Source organism: Ailuropoda melanoleuca, chromosome 5 (genome assembly GCF_002007445.2).
Source record: "Ailuropoda melanoleuca isolate Jingjing chromosome 5, ASM200744v2, whole genome shotgun sequence".
NCBI lineage: Eukaryota > Metazoa > Chordata > Mammalia > Carnivora > Ursidae > Ailuropoda > Ailuropoda melanoleuca.
The window spans coordinates 12,635,787-12,652,571 of NC_048222.1; the positions used below are offsets into that span (position 1 = coordinate 12,635,787).

The 16,785-nt window shown below is 39.2% G+C and overlaps 1 protein-coding gene and 1 pseudogene across 4 annotated transcripts in view; one reads left to right on the top strand and one right to left on the bottom strand.

Annotated features, from left to right (window-relative positions):
• RNF182 (ring finger protein 182) overlaps positions 1 to 16,785 on the bottom strand; it is a 55,155-nt gene that overhangs the window by 35,624 nt on the left and 2,746 nt on the right. The window lies entirely within an intron of this gene.
• On the top strand, positions 11,521 to 12,081 carry LOC100471427 (annotated as a pseudogene).

Below are 16,785 nucleotides of genomic sequence, written 5' to 3' on the forward strand. Positions count from 1 at the left end.
ATTGTTTTCTGACTACTATTGAATACCCAAGTTTTCTGCATCTTGCCTTTCCCATTCAACAGTGGCTCATGGCAAGCTCTCAATTCAACTAATAAGAGCCTTAAATTCCTTATTCAATGAACGCATATCTCACCATTTGGATATATTGTAATACAGCCAACCATTCCTCTCTTAGCAAATATTCATTTATCCCCATTTCTCCCCAACACAAACATCACGGCAGAGTACAACCTTGCGACACCCTTACATATGGGTGTTTTTATTTCTTTAAGAGACAAGGAGTGGAATTCCAGAGTCAGACAGATATTATCCTGATTTATGTTGCCAGACTGCTCTCCAACCGGGGTATAACACAGACTTTGATCTGTAGTAATAAGAGGACTTTTTTCCCCCAACAGCAATGGATGTTAGTGGACTATAAAGTTTTGCCCATCTGACAGGTGACAAACCATGGTTTGGACTCGAGTACCTTCTCACGGATCGGCTTTCTGTGTTTGCTCCTCTCTGAACTACACTTTCTTATTTTTTTTCTGCTTATTTTTTCTACTGGATTGCTGGGCTTTTCTGGTCAATTCGTAAATGTTCTTTGTCACAAGACATACTAAACTCTGTCCTCTGTATTGCAAACACTTCCTCAAATGTTTCCATTTATTGGCTTTGTTTAATATCTTCTGAAATGCAGAATATCTTACTCTTTGGACAGTCATATGTTTATCCTTCTCTTGTAGTTTCTAGGTCTCCAATCTTAATATTGCTCCTAATATTATGCGTGCGGTTATTTTCTTACAAAGTTTGTCTTGCTTTATTTTTAACTTGTTTTCAGCTTTATATACGGTTTCAGATACAATCCTAATTTTATTTTCTTCCAAATTTGGACATTTATCTTTGGCAAGGAAATAACCCATTTCTTCTGGTTTTTCAAGTTTGTTGCCATAGCGTTGAATACAGTTATCTCTGCTGTCTTTTTTGATCCGTTCCTGCCTCTCTGATTACATGTTTATTCTTATTTCTGGTCTCGTAAATTTTTTACTCTTTATTTCCTAATCAAACACATAAATCTTTGTATCTATTTTGTTGTTTCAAGGAACTATTATATGTATTTGTCCTTTACATTATTTTTTGTTTTATTAACTTTGGCTTTTATCTTTATTATTCCCTCTTTCTAATTTATGTTTAGTTTTGTCATTCTTTTTTCTCACTTCATAATAAGGGTATACTTTGTCTTTATTCTTTTTTTTTTTTTACTCTTAAATAATGAAAACATCTAAGGGCTGTAAAATTTCCACTAGCAGCAACTTTCACTGTATTCCACGGCTTTTACAATAAATTGTGTTCCTTTGATTGATTTCTAGATATCTTGTAAATTGACTTTTGTTTTCTCCTTTGATGCTAAGGTTGCAAAGAATGTTTTTAAGTTTCCAAATAGTAAAGGTTCATTTTACTACCTTCTGTTAATTATTTCTAATATTACTGGATTAGGATCAGAGAATAGGATCTATTAAAATCCCTTTTCCTTTTAAACTGCTAAGGTCTTCTTTGTGGTCAAGTATATGGTAAGTTTTGTAAGTGACCCAGAAAATGAATATTCTGTATTGAAGGGATCTAAAGTGTCACATATCCATTGAATCCAATTCTTTTTATTTGTTCAATTTCTCCATCTTAGGGTTCTATACAAGGTTAATACAGGTTGAGACAAGCAAGAGATGTTTATTAAATTGTCTCACCATAACAATATTTGCATTTCTAATACTTTTGCTTTCTAGATTCAGTGGCTATGTTATCCTATATACACAGGTTTATTTACCTCCCTCAAACTGTGCCTTTTGAAAAGTATTATGTAATGTCTTTCCTTATCCTATTTATGCCTTAACTTACACCTGTCTAACCTTCATATTGCCAGTTCTTCTGTCTCTGTCTTTGCCTGGGATCTTTGTCCATCCTTTCATGTTGGCGTGTAAGTATATCATTTTGTTTCAAGTGCTCTTTAGAAACACCACATAACTGGGTTTTGCTTATTAACTCAGTCTAACAGTATCAAATGTTTCATGGGGGAAATTTTAGTTCATTTTCATTTAATGCCAAGACTGTTATATTTGAACTTATCCTTTCCTTCCCACTTGCGTTAGTTGATTCATTTAGAAAAATTTCCTCTGCTATTATCTCCCCTCGCCTTGTGGTGTTTATGATGAACTTCTTGTCTGGATGCTTTTTGTTTGATACTCTTTCTTGAGTATTTTGATTAGAGAATAGGTGATGGCGGTTCTGATTCTAATAGAGCAGCAAATTTCTTTTACCCTGACAGGGAAACGGCAGCTTGGGTATGTACGTGGCTTTCAGGCCGCTGACTTTTTGTCTCCATGGTCTACAGAAGTTACTCTACCATTTCTAGCACCTGTGTCATCCCTGAGAAATCTGGGGCTGATCTGATACTGCTTAATGGTAGGCAATTTGTTCTCTCTGCCGGGAAGCTTCTAAGATTTTGCTTTTTATTCTTAAGAGTACAAGCACTTCCTCAGTATCTACGGAGATGTCTTTTTTCATAAATCTTGGCCGGAACTTGACGAGCCATTTGAATTTATAGACTCAAGTCCTGATTCGTAAGTTCAGAAAATTTGTTTCTTATATTTATTTAATTATTGCCTTTCCTCCATCCCTTTCTTTTCCTCCTTCTGGCTTTCCTGTTTTTCACCTGTTCCATTTCCTAGATCCCTTTTCTCTTGTGATTCCCATCCCTTAATATTTTTGTTCCGTGCTTTCAGATTCTTTCACTTGACTGACCAGGCTACTAATTCAAGTCTCAGGATTGATCATCACCTCCTTTAATTCACTGACTGAAACACTGGATTGAAAAATCATGCATTTCATCTCTAGGAAGTCTTTTTGTGCTGCATTTAAAACTCCTTTTTTTTTTTTTTAAACTCTCATTATTTTTTGTCAGGTTGTCATCTGTCTTCAGCTTCTGCTCTATCCCATTAACCATGTGTTCCCTCTGTTCTCGCGGACTGTCTTCTCTTTGGCTGTGGTGCCATTACCGGAGCCATTACTTCTCTTTGTCCTATCCCTGGGGCTCGGGTCTGATTGTTGGAGGACCCATGTGGCTGCACTTCTATAAGCAGTGGGAGCAAGGGGGTCTCTATTCCTGTACAGCCACTCCTGTAGCAGTATGACAGGAGGCAGGCACCAGGGCCCTGCCAAGGCACCGGGAGGGAGGACTTTATGCTCCTGAGTCCCCTCATACCCTCCCAGCCTCCCAAACAGGGAGGACTTAGCCCAAGTGTTGGTTTTCTCCTTGGTCTCTTATGGGACACACACACACAGTCACACACATACAACGGAGTGAGGGAGATCTTCCATCTTCTCCCAGGAGTCCCTCAGCCTCTGTAGATCAAGCTCTATATCGTACCCCAAGCATTCTGATTCTCCCTCAGGACTCATCAGATGCCCGTCGTTATTGCCAGCCTAGCCCAGGCCAGGAAGGAAGCCCCCACCTGTCCCCTTTCACCCTCAACTTCCACACAGCTCAGGGCTCCACCTGTACTGAGAGCTGAGCTGGCTCCAGGAATGGTCTGGGTCAGGAGAGGCGGAGTAGAATCGAGAATGGCAGGATAGTGGCCATTTTACCTTGCTATCTCCCCAGAATCCTCGACCAACTACAACTCCTGGATTTCTTTTTCAAATACTTATCCAGTTGGGAAATGTGGGGAATTTGTGATAAAAGCTTAATTGGGGGGAAACATGGCAGTCCTCATCACGTTCGGCGACTACTATGTAAAGATACTATCAAACTGACATTCATCTCTAAGTTCGTAACTATTTTTTAAATTCAGTTTTTTAAAAAAACTTCTCCCTTCTGCATATTCTTTTGTTTTCTTTCATCTCTAGCAAACTGCCTTACCCCAAGAACACATACACTTGACAGCCAAGAGTATCAGAATCCTTTTACTTTTTCCTTGGCTGTCCTGCCTAAATAATACCGTTCAAGTTCTACTTTTTATTTCAGAGAGTTGTATTAGCACATGCCAGTTATATCAAAAAGCTACTAGATAAGAATTCTTCATATTTTTCTATTTCAAATATTCACATATACTTTCAAAAACTTAAGAAGACTGTTTGTGGTCTTTACTGTTTGGGTCTTGGACTATTTTCGGTCTTCTTTCCCAACTTGTAATGATATAACACTTCCATTTCAATTTTAAATTTATTAGTAGACCATTTTACCTGACTATCCTTTGCCCCTCCCCCACCACGTGTAGTAGATTGTTTGCACGCAAATAGGGCTGTAATTATTCTCCACAGCCCTTTGCAATGTAACGTTTCCTTCATCCCATCAACAGGTGGAGGAAGCTGCTTCCCTACCCCTGAAATCTAGGCTGGCCTTATGATTTGCTTTGACTAACAAAATAAAGTTGAGTGACTTTGTGAGAGTTCTGAACCCTGACCTCGGGGCACCTTGTGGCTTCTGCTCTTGCCCTCTTGGAACCGGCATGGCTGCGTGAAGAAGTCCAGGCGAGTCTCCCCGAAGAGGGGAAGCCCAGACAAAAGCCAACACCAACACCAACACCAACATCAGTCATGTGAGTGAGACCATCATGGAGCAACCAGCCTCTGTTGAACTACCAGGGATTAGAGCCATGTGCATGACTGACCCAAGACAGATCAGCCGAAGAATCATCCCTACTGACCCCAGCAGAATATACTGGTCCACGGAATCATGAGCAAGTAAAATGGCTGGTATATTAAGCCACCATGTTTTGAAGTGGTTTGCTTCACACTAATAGATAACCAACATGTCATGCGAAACTATCCCTTTCTGACCTAATTCAGAACTGATCTCTGTCCAAAGAAATGATCTTCCTCCTTTATCGTGACCATCACTCCTACCTAGAAGATTTACTTTTTCACGTGATCCAAAGCTCCCTAACCTGTGGCTCTTGCAGTTTTTGTTTGTGTTCAAAAACTCTTGGTCAAAATACAGTTCTTATGTTTTTTCTATATATAAACTTTTATAATTGTTATTATCAGAGTTTCCGGTTATTAGTATATGTGCTGCGGAAGCGAGTGCATAGTTTCTGCTAATTGAAAGAATCTCTCTAAGAAGCTTAAAAATTTTAGAAATATTGCATAACCTTTCTAACAGTGAAGGACAATGATAATTCCCATTTAATAGATGTGCAATTGCCCATCGAAGTTAAGTGTTTTTTCCAAGATTCCATTAAGTCAGGACAAAGGAAGCTCAGAAAACAAGTTGTCACTGTGACCCTATTTTTTGCCTATCCAGGGCTTTGTCCTGTGTATCACTCTACTGTCTGTACGAGTTACTTTTCCATGGCTCAGGGTGAGCTTAGGTTCTTCAAAGTGTTTCTCACACGGGTCTCATTTAGCCTAATCACGCTCCCAGAGTCCATCAACCATTTTAATTTGGCACCAACAGGACAGGTTATATTTTTTCCCCTTATGAAACAGAAACAACTGCCAAGTTTCAACTCTCATTTCCTGGATTCTCCTCCCATCCTGGAAAATAAATATTATTAACATTGCTTTCTACATGATGAGTCGAGATATTTTCAAGGGCTCTCTAACAAAAACAAAACAAAACAAAACAAAAAAAAACTGATACAATCTAAGGGATCCTCCTTTCCATGATATGGTTTCTGTTTTTAGAGTTGGTGCTAACGATTTCCTTCCGCCTTTAATTTCTTCTTTTGCAAATTGAGCCTCACTCTTCAAACATTGTCACTTCATGAGCATTGCTTCTTATGACAGCCTAATAATTCTATCCCAAACATATAGGAAAGATTTGGGCACTAGAACAACATTCTTCTTTGTGAATGATCAAGGGAGAAACATTGGGGGTTTTTTTTAATATATATTTATTTATTTGAGAGAGAGAGACCGAGAGGGGGAAACAAACAGACTTGCCGATGAGCGCAGAGCCTGACACGGGGCTCCATCCCAGGACCCTGAGATCATGACCTGAGCCAAAATCAGGAGTTGGACGCTTAACCAACTGAGCCACCCAGGTGCCCCCAAAGCATTGGTTTTTAAGCTCAGGTAATGACAAATGACACACCCTTGCCATCTCTCTAATACCAAATCTCTCATTCACAAAAACCCAATCTTAGTGTCTGTGGTACTTGAATCTCGAATTAAGCTGAAACGACACATGCAGCATCTACCCTCAAGAAAGTCCAGCTTTGGGGTGTCTGGGTGGCTCAGTCAGTTAAGCAACTGCCTTCGGCTCAGGTCATGATTCCAGGGTCCTGGGATTGAGCCCCAGGTGGGGCTCCCTGCTCAGTGGGGAGCCCGCTTCTCCTTCTCCATCTACCACTCCCCCTGTTGTGCTCTCTCTCAAATAAATTAAAGAAAAACTTTAAAAAAAAGTCCAGTTTTTTCATCTAGAGATTTGTAACTTGGCTTCCAATTAAAGTTTGAAAAACTCTCATTACCATTAATAATTATGAATCACCAATATGTTGGTCTCAGCCCCAGTTATAGTTCTCCCTTGGGAAACATTAGCAATATTTGAACTTTCTTATTATAGCATAATAGTCTCAGAGTTCAGGTTTTTGCTATTACGCCTTTTCATTAAAAACAATCTTTATTGTTGTAATAAAAGGCTATAACTTAGAAAACTCTACAAGAATAAGCTCAACAGATGGTAAGCATTCATTCTTAAAGGACCAACAGCTGACTCTAAATGAATTTAACCTGCAACACCAATAACACTTAATGGTTGTTTGGCGGCATACCGAGAATTCCAGAAACTTCCCTCAAAGTTTAAAACTCTTATTTTACCCCTCCTCCAAGACCAAGCCATTTAATTTGACAGGGAATCATAATCTAATATGATACAGCCAAATTAACGATCTAGAATTCCAGGCTATGAATTTTGTATCAGAAGCCACTATTTATACATATGGAGAGATTAATGATGCATTCTTTGATGCTTACGATCTTACGATGCTAGGCTTTCAAACCAATGAATGTCCAGCAACAAGGGGGAAACACAGGTACTCCCCAGCCCATGCATAGTTATCTACGTCTGCAACCTCAGGGCCCTGGATGTGTAGGAAGGAGCATGACCATCACTCTCAGGCAGTCTGAAATGGAAACACATAGGAATCTGGAAGCAGGAGACCTGGGTCTGTGGGCTGGCCCTGATATTGATTGGTTATGTGATCTCGGGCTAAGAGATCACGAACACTGCCTCACAGGGTTTTCATGAGGATTCAATGAAATCATAGAGGCGTAAATATTTTGCGTAAATAAGCACCATATGGATGCTATTAGAAATTGAGAAACAATGTATCAATTGATATTTTTAAAGTACTTCAGTTTTCTAAACTGGTCATACGTAAAAGACTCTCCATTGAATGCAGTACCAAAAGGTACACAGGTTTTCAGCCTCTAGATAGAGCAAACTGCAAGTAAAGCATAATCTTTTGCAATTTTGCAATTCATAATATTCTCCACTACCTGATGAATTGCGAGAGAAATCTCATTACATTTTCCTTATTTCTTCTATCTACATGGGGCATTAACAGATAATGAATAAGTCTTATAAGTTTAGATTGTTTGCTTTGTACCTTCCTCTTCACTTGGAAGGACCAAAGAGATTATTTAAGAAGATCAAGGGTTATTAAGAATACAGGCTGCAAATTACATTATTAAAAGTGACTGAATCCTCTCCCATTAAACAGATCTCTTTGCTATTAATGCTTTCCTCCATAATTTCCATTGGCTAAGGCTTAGTAAAACTCTCTAACCATATCAAGAAAGAATAAAATGTCTAAAGAAACTGACATAGGTGATTTGTACCATTTCTACAATTTCAAACTTAGGTGGAAGTAGCTTCATTATTGTGAAACCAATTCCACCAAATGAAACTAATATCTCACACACACACACACACACACACACTCAGCAAATATCCCCTCTTCTTCCAAACCAATGTAACTACCTTTTATATATCTACTTGTCAAAAAGCAGTACAGTTATACTCCTGAAACCATTCTGAAAATCAAAGACTTCCGATTTATTTTTATCAGTGTATTAGTCATTGATGGAAAAGTTGTATCAACTGCTATGGAAACTCACTCAAAGGAGCAACAGTTGGATTTAATTCTTGACAGACTCATGATCTAGCTCCTTTCGTCACTATCTCTTTCATTTAATCATTCAACAAGTGTTCTCCTAATGCCTATTTTGTGTCAGGCAGGTTGCTGGATGCTGGGGATCCAAAGACAAATACGATGAGATTTCTGAAAACAGAAGCTGATTATAAAGGTAAATGGATCCTTTTCTGCCATCTTGTTTCACCTCTCAAGAGCTTTCTGCCCAAAAGACCACCCTTTTCCTCCTGAAACCCTCTCCTCTCGTTGCTTCAGCGATGTAGTGCCGTTCCAGCTCTTTCTCAATGTTCTCTGCCAGCTCCTCTTCTGTCAAATCTCTAAATGCTGGAGCATCCTAGCACTTGGCCTTGAGCCACTGTTCCTTCTCTGTTTGCAATCTTTCCCTTGGATTGTCTCATCTACTCCAACGCTTTAAATACCATCTGACAACTCCCCCAGTTTTGTATCTGCAGCTCATACCTTTCTTCTGAGTTCCAGACTGCCTACTGGACAGTATTCTTATATTGTATTCTTATAAATACTTCAAATTTGGGGCACTTGGGTACTCCAGTCAGTTAAGCATCTAACTCTTGATTTCAGCCCAGGTGCTCATCTCAGGGTCATGAGATCACGCCCCAAGTGGGGCTCCACACTCAGCATGGAAGCTACTTGACTTTCTCCCTCTTCCACTGTACCCCACCCCCGCTTTCACACTCTCTCTCTCTAAAATAAATAAATAAATAAATATTTAAAAAATATATTTCAAATTTAATGTAAGTCTAAGACCAGTCTTAGTCTTCACCTCTGGCTCCCACCCAACACAGTTTCCCCATCATAACAATGGCACCACCATTCTCTTAGTTTTCCAGGCCAAAAATAACTCCCAGCTAGGAGTCATTTTGATTCTACACTGTGTCTCACCCTCACATCCAATCCATTAGCAAGTCAAGTCAACTCTGCTTCTAAAGTGTGCCTCTAATCTTCCACCTGCATTTGACCTTTGACCTTGTCCACTACAAAACTGCCTCTTAACTAATCTTCTCACCTCTAAGCTTGCCCCACTTCAAACCCTTTTCTTCGCAATAGCCAAAGTGAGCTTCTAAAAATATAAGTTAGAGGGATACCTGGGTGTCTCCATCAGGTAAGCAGCTGCCTTCGGCTCAGGTCATGATCTCAGGGTCCTGGGGTTGAGCCCCGCATCAGGCTCCCTGCTCAGTGGGGAGTCTGTTTCTCCCTCTCCTTCTGCCCCTCCCCCTGCTTGTGCATTCTCTCTCTCTCTCAAATAAATAAAATCTTTAAATATATATATATACATAAATTAGGTTATATCTGTTGCCTGTTCGATAGTTTTCTGTTAAGTACAGATTAAAATCCAAACTCCATATAGCAAGGCACTATGGTGTGGCCTCGGCCTTCCATCCAGTCCCTCCTTGAACCACTGTCCACACTGCCTTCTTATCACATATGCCTTTGTTAAGTTCCGTGAACAGCTCAAGCTTTTTCCTGCTTTAGGCTATGTCCTTGATGTGCAATGTCCTTGACAAGCTCATTCTCTCTTACAGATCTCAACTTCAGTATAGTCTTCAAGGAGCACCTCCCTATTTACCTCATTTTTAAAATTCCTTACCATTTATTTTCTATTATAGCACTGTTTTCTTTCTTCGACAATCTTCCACAAGCCCAATTTAACTAATTAATTTGTTTGTCTGCCCTCAATCTCTATTACTGGAATATAATTTCTAAGAATACAAGAGTCTTTGATACGTTGTTTACCACTATAGCACAAGCACCTATCAGAAGCCAGCACAGAGTCACTACTTGCCAAATAAATAAATAATGCTGAATGATCTCCAAGATTCCTCCACTCTCCATCCACCCGTGATAGTGCACCACACCCTGCGAGGGTGTGACAAAGTCAGCACTTTGTCTGATATTCTTGAATGCTATACATTTTTAATCTAGATTTTTAAATTATAAATCTAATACCCCATCATTTCCATAAAGAAATATTGAATCTGATCAGCTGAATTTCCCAAAAAAATCTTTAACTATAAAATATGTATGTCAAAATATTCATAAACCATTGCATCTGGGGAGCCCTTAAAATATGTTGAACGAACGAATGAATTCTTCTCTTTTTCTTCATCACTGAAAATCTGCAGTTTTCATATCTATTTGGTTACTATCAGCTTCAGGTGTAGGCTCATCAAAGATATGCATAAACACAATCTATAGAATACAATTCCTTTAGGATTGTTTCTCTGTAAATGTCTAGACATCAACCTGAGAAGGTATACGTTGTTTTTAAGACTTTATAATTTTCTCTAAATGTATCCTTATATACTTAGCAAAATAGTCATCACTACTATATCTAAATATAGCTTTCTCAAAATTATTATAGACACAAGAAAACTCAGAAAGATGTTATTTTCATAATATTACTTTAAAATAAAAACAAAGCGACGAAAATATTTTTCCTTTTCATCTCCCCCCACAGTGTTTTGCTCACTTCCCATAACTCTAAAGAATGTACCATCTCTTCCTCAATATTAAGAAAAACGTTTACAATATCTCCTAAAAGGGAATATATTTATAGTTACCGAAGTCCAAGCTCTGACTCAGCAAAATGAGAACAATCCAAGTAATGAAATGCTTCAAATAATAATGGGCAAAAAGGTTTATAAAGGGGGAAAAAATCACTTTCTAAATCCTACCACATTTACTATATGTCTTAATCCAAGATTGACAAGGAGAAACTGAACCATAGTTAGATTTTATTGCATTTATTTGCCCTGAATGGCTTTTCTCAAGAGGCCTTTCAGACTCAATCTTAATGAACGTGTCACTCTGCAACACGGCTGCATAATGCAGCATTACGGACTGACATACACTCGATGGTGGAGATTAGGGTACAGTGCAAACCTGCAATGTTTTTTTAATGACATAAAAGTGATAGTTGTACAGGAAAAGCAGCACACTGTTAGGGAAGATAGTTTTATATTTATTACATATTAAGGTTAAGCTTTTGTCTTGTGTGACTGACATATAAAACACTCATATTCTCGAAAGGCAAACCCAGAAGAGCTCTGTTTTCTTTCTTATCAGCCCAGAAAATAATTGGCTTAGGGAAGCTTTTAAGTTATGAAAAAAATAAATTCCTCTTAATTTTATGGTTGAGAGAAAAATATAGTTCAGCTGCTGATGTCCCTGAAGGTAGTCAGAATTAAGTCTGGAAAATCTTCATGGAAAGGAGGGAAAGGGGTAGTGGGACAAGATATGTCAAAGACAGAAGTAATGTCATAGAGTAGTCTAAAGCAAAGGACAGCCAGTAGAGAGTGGGCCAGAGCAGACGGGATGTACTGTAAGATGAAAATAAATAGCTATTAACAACAAGAGTGAAGAGGGGAAGCAAAAAGAAGCAAGGATGTATGCAACCATGAAGTGAATGCTTAGTCTCAGAGACGAGAGGCTCAAAGAAAAGGACAGATTAAAACCTCTAAAAAGAAAGAAAAGAAAGATCCCAGCACACTCAAGGAAAGAGAAGTTCCCCAACATCCGTCCTACTCATTCCTCCAATATAACACACAGCCGGGCCACCTTAGCACAACCTGGCTGATACTAACTTTATCAACTTTTCCAATAAAGCCAAACTCGACAGTCGAAGATGGACTGTCTGTATGTCAAGTGTATCCCTTATATAACTGACTGTGTAATGGCTGAAAATGAGAAACTGGGGCAGAAGTATCGAGCGACTCTAAGGATTGCAAAGGAGTACCGAGTACACACAAAGGAAGCAGATGACTGCTTGGTACAGAGAGAAACTCAACACAAGTGATACACTGTGGCCACAGTTGCCCCGGACCTTACGGGAAGGATCCAGAAGATCCCTGGCTTTCCCATCATGGACATTTCTAACCATAGGTAGAACACTGAGCAAATGCTAGTTGATTAAGGAGCCCCTCGGTTCTAATTCTTAATAGCATACCTCTGCCTTCTTTTACCAACTTTCCCTATTCTGCTTCCTACAGCAATATGCTATAGCATGAATTATTATTCCACTTACTTGTTTGATTTGTTATGAGCTGAGTATGCTTAAATATACTCACTTTCTGATGTTGTCTTGAAATTAATATTTCATATCATTTTAAAATTTGTTGCATCTTTTTATAAATCAGATGACTGCTCACAAATTAAATTAAATTAAAATAAATAGCCACTGAAATAACTTTCAGAAAGCTTTAAACTGTCTTCAAATCAAGAAATCAATCCTTTCTGCACCTGTACCAAAAACAATAAGATACCTAGGAATAAATCTAACTAGAGAGATAAAAGATCTGTACTCTGAAAACTATAGAACACTTATGAAAGAAATTGAACACAAAGAAATTGAAAAGCATTCCATGCTCATGGATTAGAAAAACAAACACTGGCCATCAGGGAAATTCAAATCAAAACCACACTGAGATACCACCTTACGCCAGTTTACAATGGCAAAAATAGACAAGGCAAGAAACAACAATTGTTGGAGAGGATGTGGAGAAAGGGGATCCCTCCTACATTGTTGGTGGGAATGCAAGTTGGTACAGCCACTCCAGAAAACAGTGTGGAGGTCCCTTAAAAAGCTAAAAATTGAGCTACCCTATGACCTAGCCATTGCACTACTGGGTGTTTACCCCAAAGATACAGACGTAGTGAAAAGAAGGGCCATATGCACCCCAATGTTCATAGCAGCAATGTCCACAATAGCTAAATCGTGGAAGAAGCCGAGATGCCCTTCAACAGATGACTGGATTAAGAAATTGTGGTCCATATATACAATGGAATATTACTCAGCTATCAGAAAGAACGAATTCTCAACATTTGCTGCAACATGGACGGCACTGGAGGAGATAATGCTAAGTGAAATAAGTCAAGCAGAGAAAAACAATTATCATATGATTTCTCTCATCTATGGAATATAAGAACTAGGAAGATTGGTAGGGGAAGAAAGGGATAAAGAAAGGGGGGTAATCAGAAGGGGGAATGAAGCATGAGAGACTATGGACTCTGAGAAACAAACTGAGGGCTTCAGAGGGGAAGGGGGTGGGGGAATGGGATAGACTAGTGATGGGTAGTAAGGAGGGCACGTATTGCATGGTGCACTGGGTGTTATACGCAACTAATGAAGCATCGAACTTTACATCGGAAACCGGGGATGTACTGTATGGTGACTAACATAATATAATAAAAAAACATTAAAAAAAAGAAAAAAAAGAAAAACAAACACTGGTAAAATATCTGTACTACCCAAAGCAATCTACACTTTTAATGCAATCCCTATCAAAATACCACCAGCATTTTTCACAGAGCAAGCAAACAATCCTAAAATTTGTATGGAACCGCAGAAGACCCCAAAGAGCCAAAGCAATCTTGAAAAAGAAAAACAAAACTGGAGGCATCACAATTCCAGACTTCAAGTTATATTACAAAGCTGTAGTCATCAAGACAATATGGTACTGGCACAAAACAGACACATAGATCAATGGAACAGAATAGAGAACTCAGAAATGGACCCACAACTCTATGGTCAACTAATCTTTGACAAAGTAGCAAAGAATATTCAACAGAAAAAAGACAGTCTCTTCAACAAATGGTGTTGGGAAAACCAGATAGCAACAAGCAGAAGAATGAAACTGGACCACTTTCTTACACCATACACAAGAATAAATTCAAAATCGATGAAAGACCAAAATGTGACAAAGGAAACCATCAAAATCCTAGAGGAAAACAAAGGCAGGAAGTAAACTGTGTTCTAAGATCTCAGCCATAGCAACTTCTTACTAGATATGTCATCAGAGGCATGGGAAACAAAAGCAAAAATGAAACATTGGGACTTCATAAGATAAAAAGCTTCTGCGCAGTGAAGGAAACAATCGACAAAACTAAAAGGCAGCCTATGGAATGTGAGAATATAAATACAAATGACATATATGATAAAAAGTTAGTATCAAAACATATGAAGAACTTATCGAACTCAACACCCAAAAAATAAATAATCCAGTTAAGAAATGGGCAGAAGACAGGAATAGATACTTTTCCGAAAAAGACATCTAGGTGACTAACAGACATGTGAAAAATGCTCAACATCACCCATCATCAGAGAAATACAAATCAAAACCACAATAAGATATCACCTCATACCTGTCAGAATGGCTGAAATTAACACACAAGAAACAACAGGTGTTGGTAAGGATGCAGAGAAAGGGGAACCCTCTTACACTGTTGGTGGGAATGCAAACTGGTGCCGCCACTCTGGAGACCAGTATGGAGGTTCCCCAAAAAGTTAAAAAATAGAACTACCCTACGATCCAGCAATTGCACTGCTAGGTATTTACCCAAAGAAGACAAAAATATTAATTCAAAGGGATATATGCACCCTGATGATTACAGCAACATTATCAACTATAGCCAAACTATGGAGAGAGCCCAAACATCCATCAAATGATGAATAAATAAATAACATTTTGTATATACACGACGGATTATCACTCAGCCATCAAAAAGAATGAAATCTTGCCATTTACAGTGATGTGGGTGGAGCTAGAGGGTATGATGCTAAGTGAAATAAGCCAGTCAGAGAAAAACAAATACCATATGATCTCACTCATATGCAGAATTTAAGAAAGAAAACAGAAGAACATATGGGAGGTGGGGAAGGAGAGAAGGAAATAAACCATAAGAGACTCTTAACAATACAGAACAAACTGAGGGTTAAAGGAAGTGGGTAGGGGATGGGCCAGCTGGGCGATGGGCATTAGGGAGGGCACTTGTGATGAGCACTGGGTGTTGTATGTAAGTGATGAATCACTGAATTCTACTCCAGAAATCAATATTGCACTGTATGTTAACCACCTAAAATATAAATTAAAAAAAAAAACAAATATAAAATAAAGCCATCTTCAAAATCTTTTCACTAATCAACCAGCAGCCAGGGGCTCCATGAGTAACACAAGTACATTTAAAAAGTATCTCAAGAACATGATGTGCTTTCTTCCCTTGGATTTTATTTTTATTTATTAGAAAAAGTCAAAGCTTGGGGCGCCTGGGTGGCACAGCGGTTAAGCGTCTGCCTTCGGCTCAGGGCGTGATCCCGGCGTTATGGGATCGAGCCCCACATCAGGCTCCTCCGCTGGAAGCCTGCTTCTTCCTCTCCCACTCCCCCTGCTTGTGTTCCCTCTCTCGCTGGCTGTCTCTATCTCTGTCAAATAAATAAATAAAATCTTTAAAAAAAAAAAAAAAGAAAGAAAAAGTCAAAGCTGAAGCATCTTATATTCCACAATAAATACAGAAATAGAAACATCAGAGCTCAGAATGAGACGCTGGAGTCTAAAAGTCATCTGCATGTGGGGAGTAACTGAACTCATGAAAATAAGACGGGCAAACCATGAGCTTCCCAAGGAAGTTAGGGTAACTTAGAAAGAGAAAAATGCTGAGAATATATAAACAAGATCTGGGAACATTGTTATCGGGCTAGGAAAAGAGAAGAGACAAAAAGAATCATGAAGAAGATGAGAAGAAAAAAAGGCCATCTGTAAATCCAAGGAAAGAAAGGGAGAAGGGAAGCATCAAAGCAGCAAGGCTGCCAATTGGACAAATGCTTAGAGGAGACCACACATGAACATAAACATCGAAGAAGACAGGCTACGGTGGGTCTGCGGTGGAAGTATGGCCAGGTCACACAGAGAAAGCATGGATAATGAATTTGAAGAGCTCAAGTAACGGAGAAAAGAAGCAAGGAAGAACATTATCAGAGCCAATTGAGCTGAGTGAAATATGGATAATAAATCAGGAGAGAGTTTTTTGGTATGTACCAAAACTTAAGCTTTTCAAATATGTCCTTTTGTCCCCTACTTGGCACTAATGAGAAAACATATGGTATTAAATTCAATTTCACATTGTAGGCTAATGAAATAATGTTGCTTTTTGAACTTTTAAATGTCGATCTGGCTCAACAACAGTGACCTAGTCATGATAAAAACAAGTACGTTAACCTAGATAAAAATATGTAAAACTGCACAAAAGAATCTCATTTTTGAGTTTAAAACACATTCAATGTTTTCCTTACCTAATAAAACTGAAAACTGTAACATCCTGGATTTTACAGCGGCAGAAAGAGGCCACTGTGCACGCACAGTGCACGCACGTGCACAGACGGGGCTCTCGCTGCACTGCTGAAGCCTGTGGGCGCACACAGATAAGACATCTGCCCACTGCCCTTCTGAAGTGAGCATGCCCCACCCCCTACACTCCAGCTGCCTTGCTAAAGCCAGCAGGCATGTGCAATCCACACAGCAGCCACCTCCCGTGCACCTAGCCCTGGAGGCCAAGAGGGCTGGTGTTCCAGAGCTCCACAGCAATGTAACAATTGGACAGATGGACAGACGGCTCTTGGCAGGCCACCCCCTCCAGGCACTACTACACAGATGACAGAAGGAAACACGACCCCAATCTTCCTGAGAAAAAAAGGCCTATTTAATCAGCCTGGAGCTTCAGCCTGAGGGACAGGCTTCAAGCTTCCCAAACATCTAGAGGCTAAGCATACACAGGGAGCGTAAGCCGGGAGACACCATCCTTGCACACACCTTTGGCCTTGCTACGGCTATGATTATGGCCCCACAGCACTGTATGTACTTCC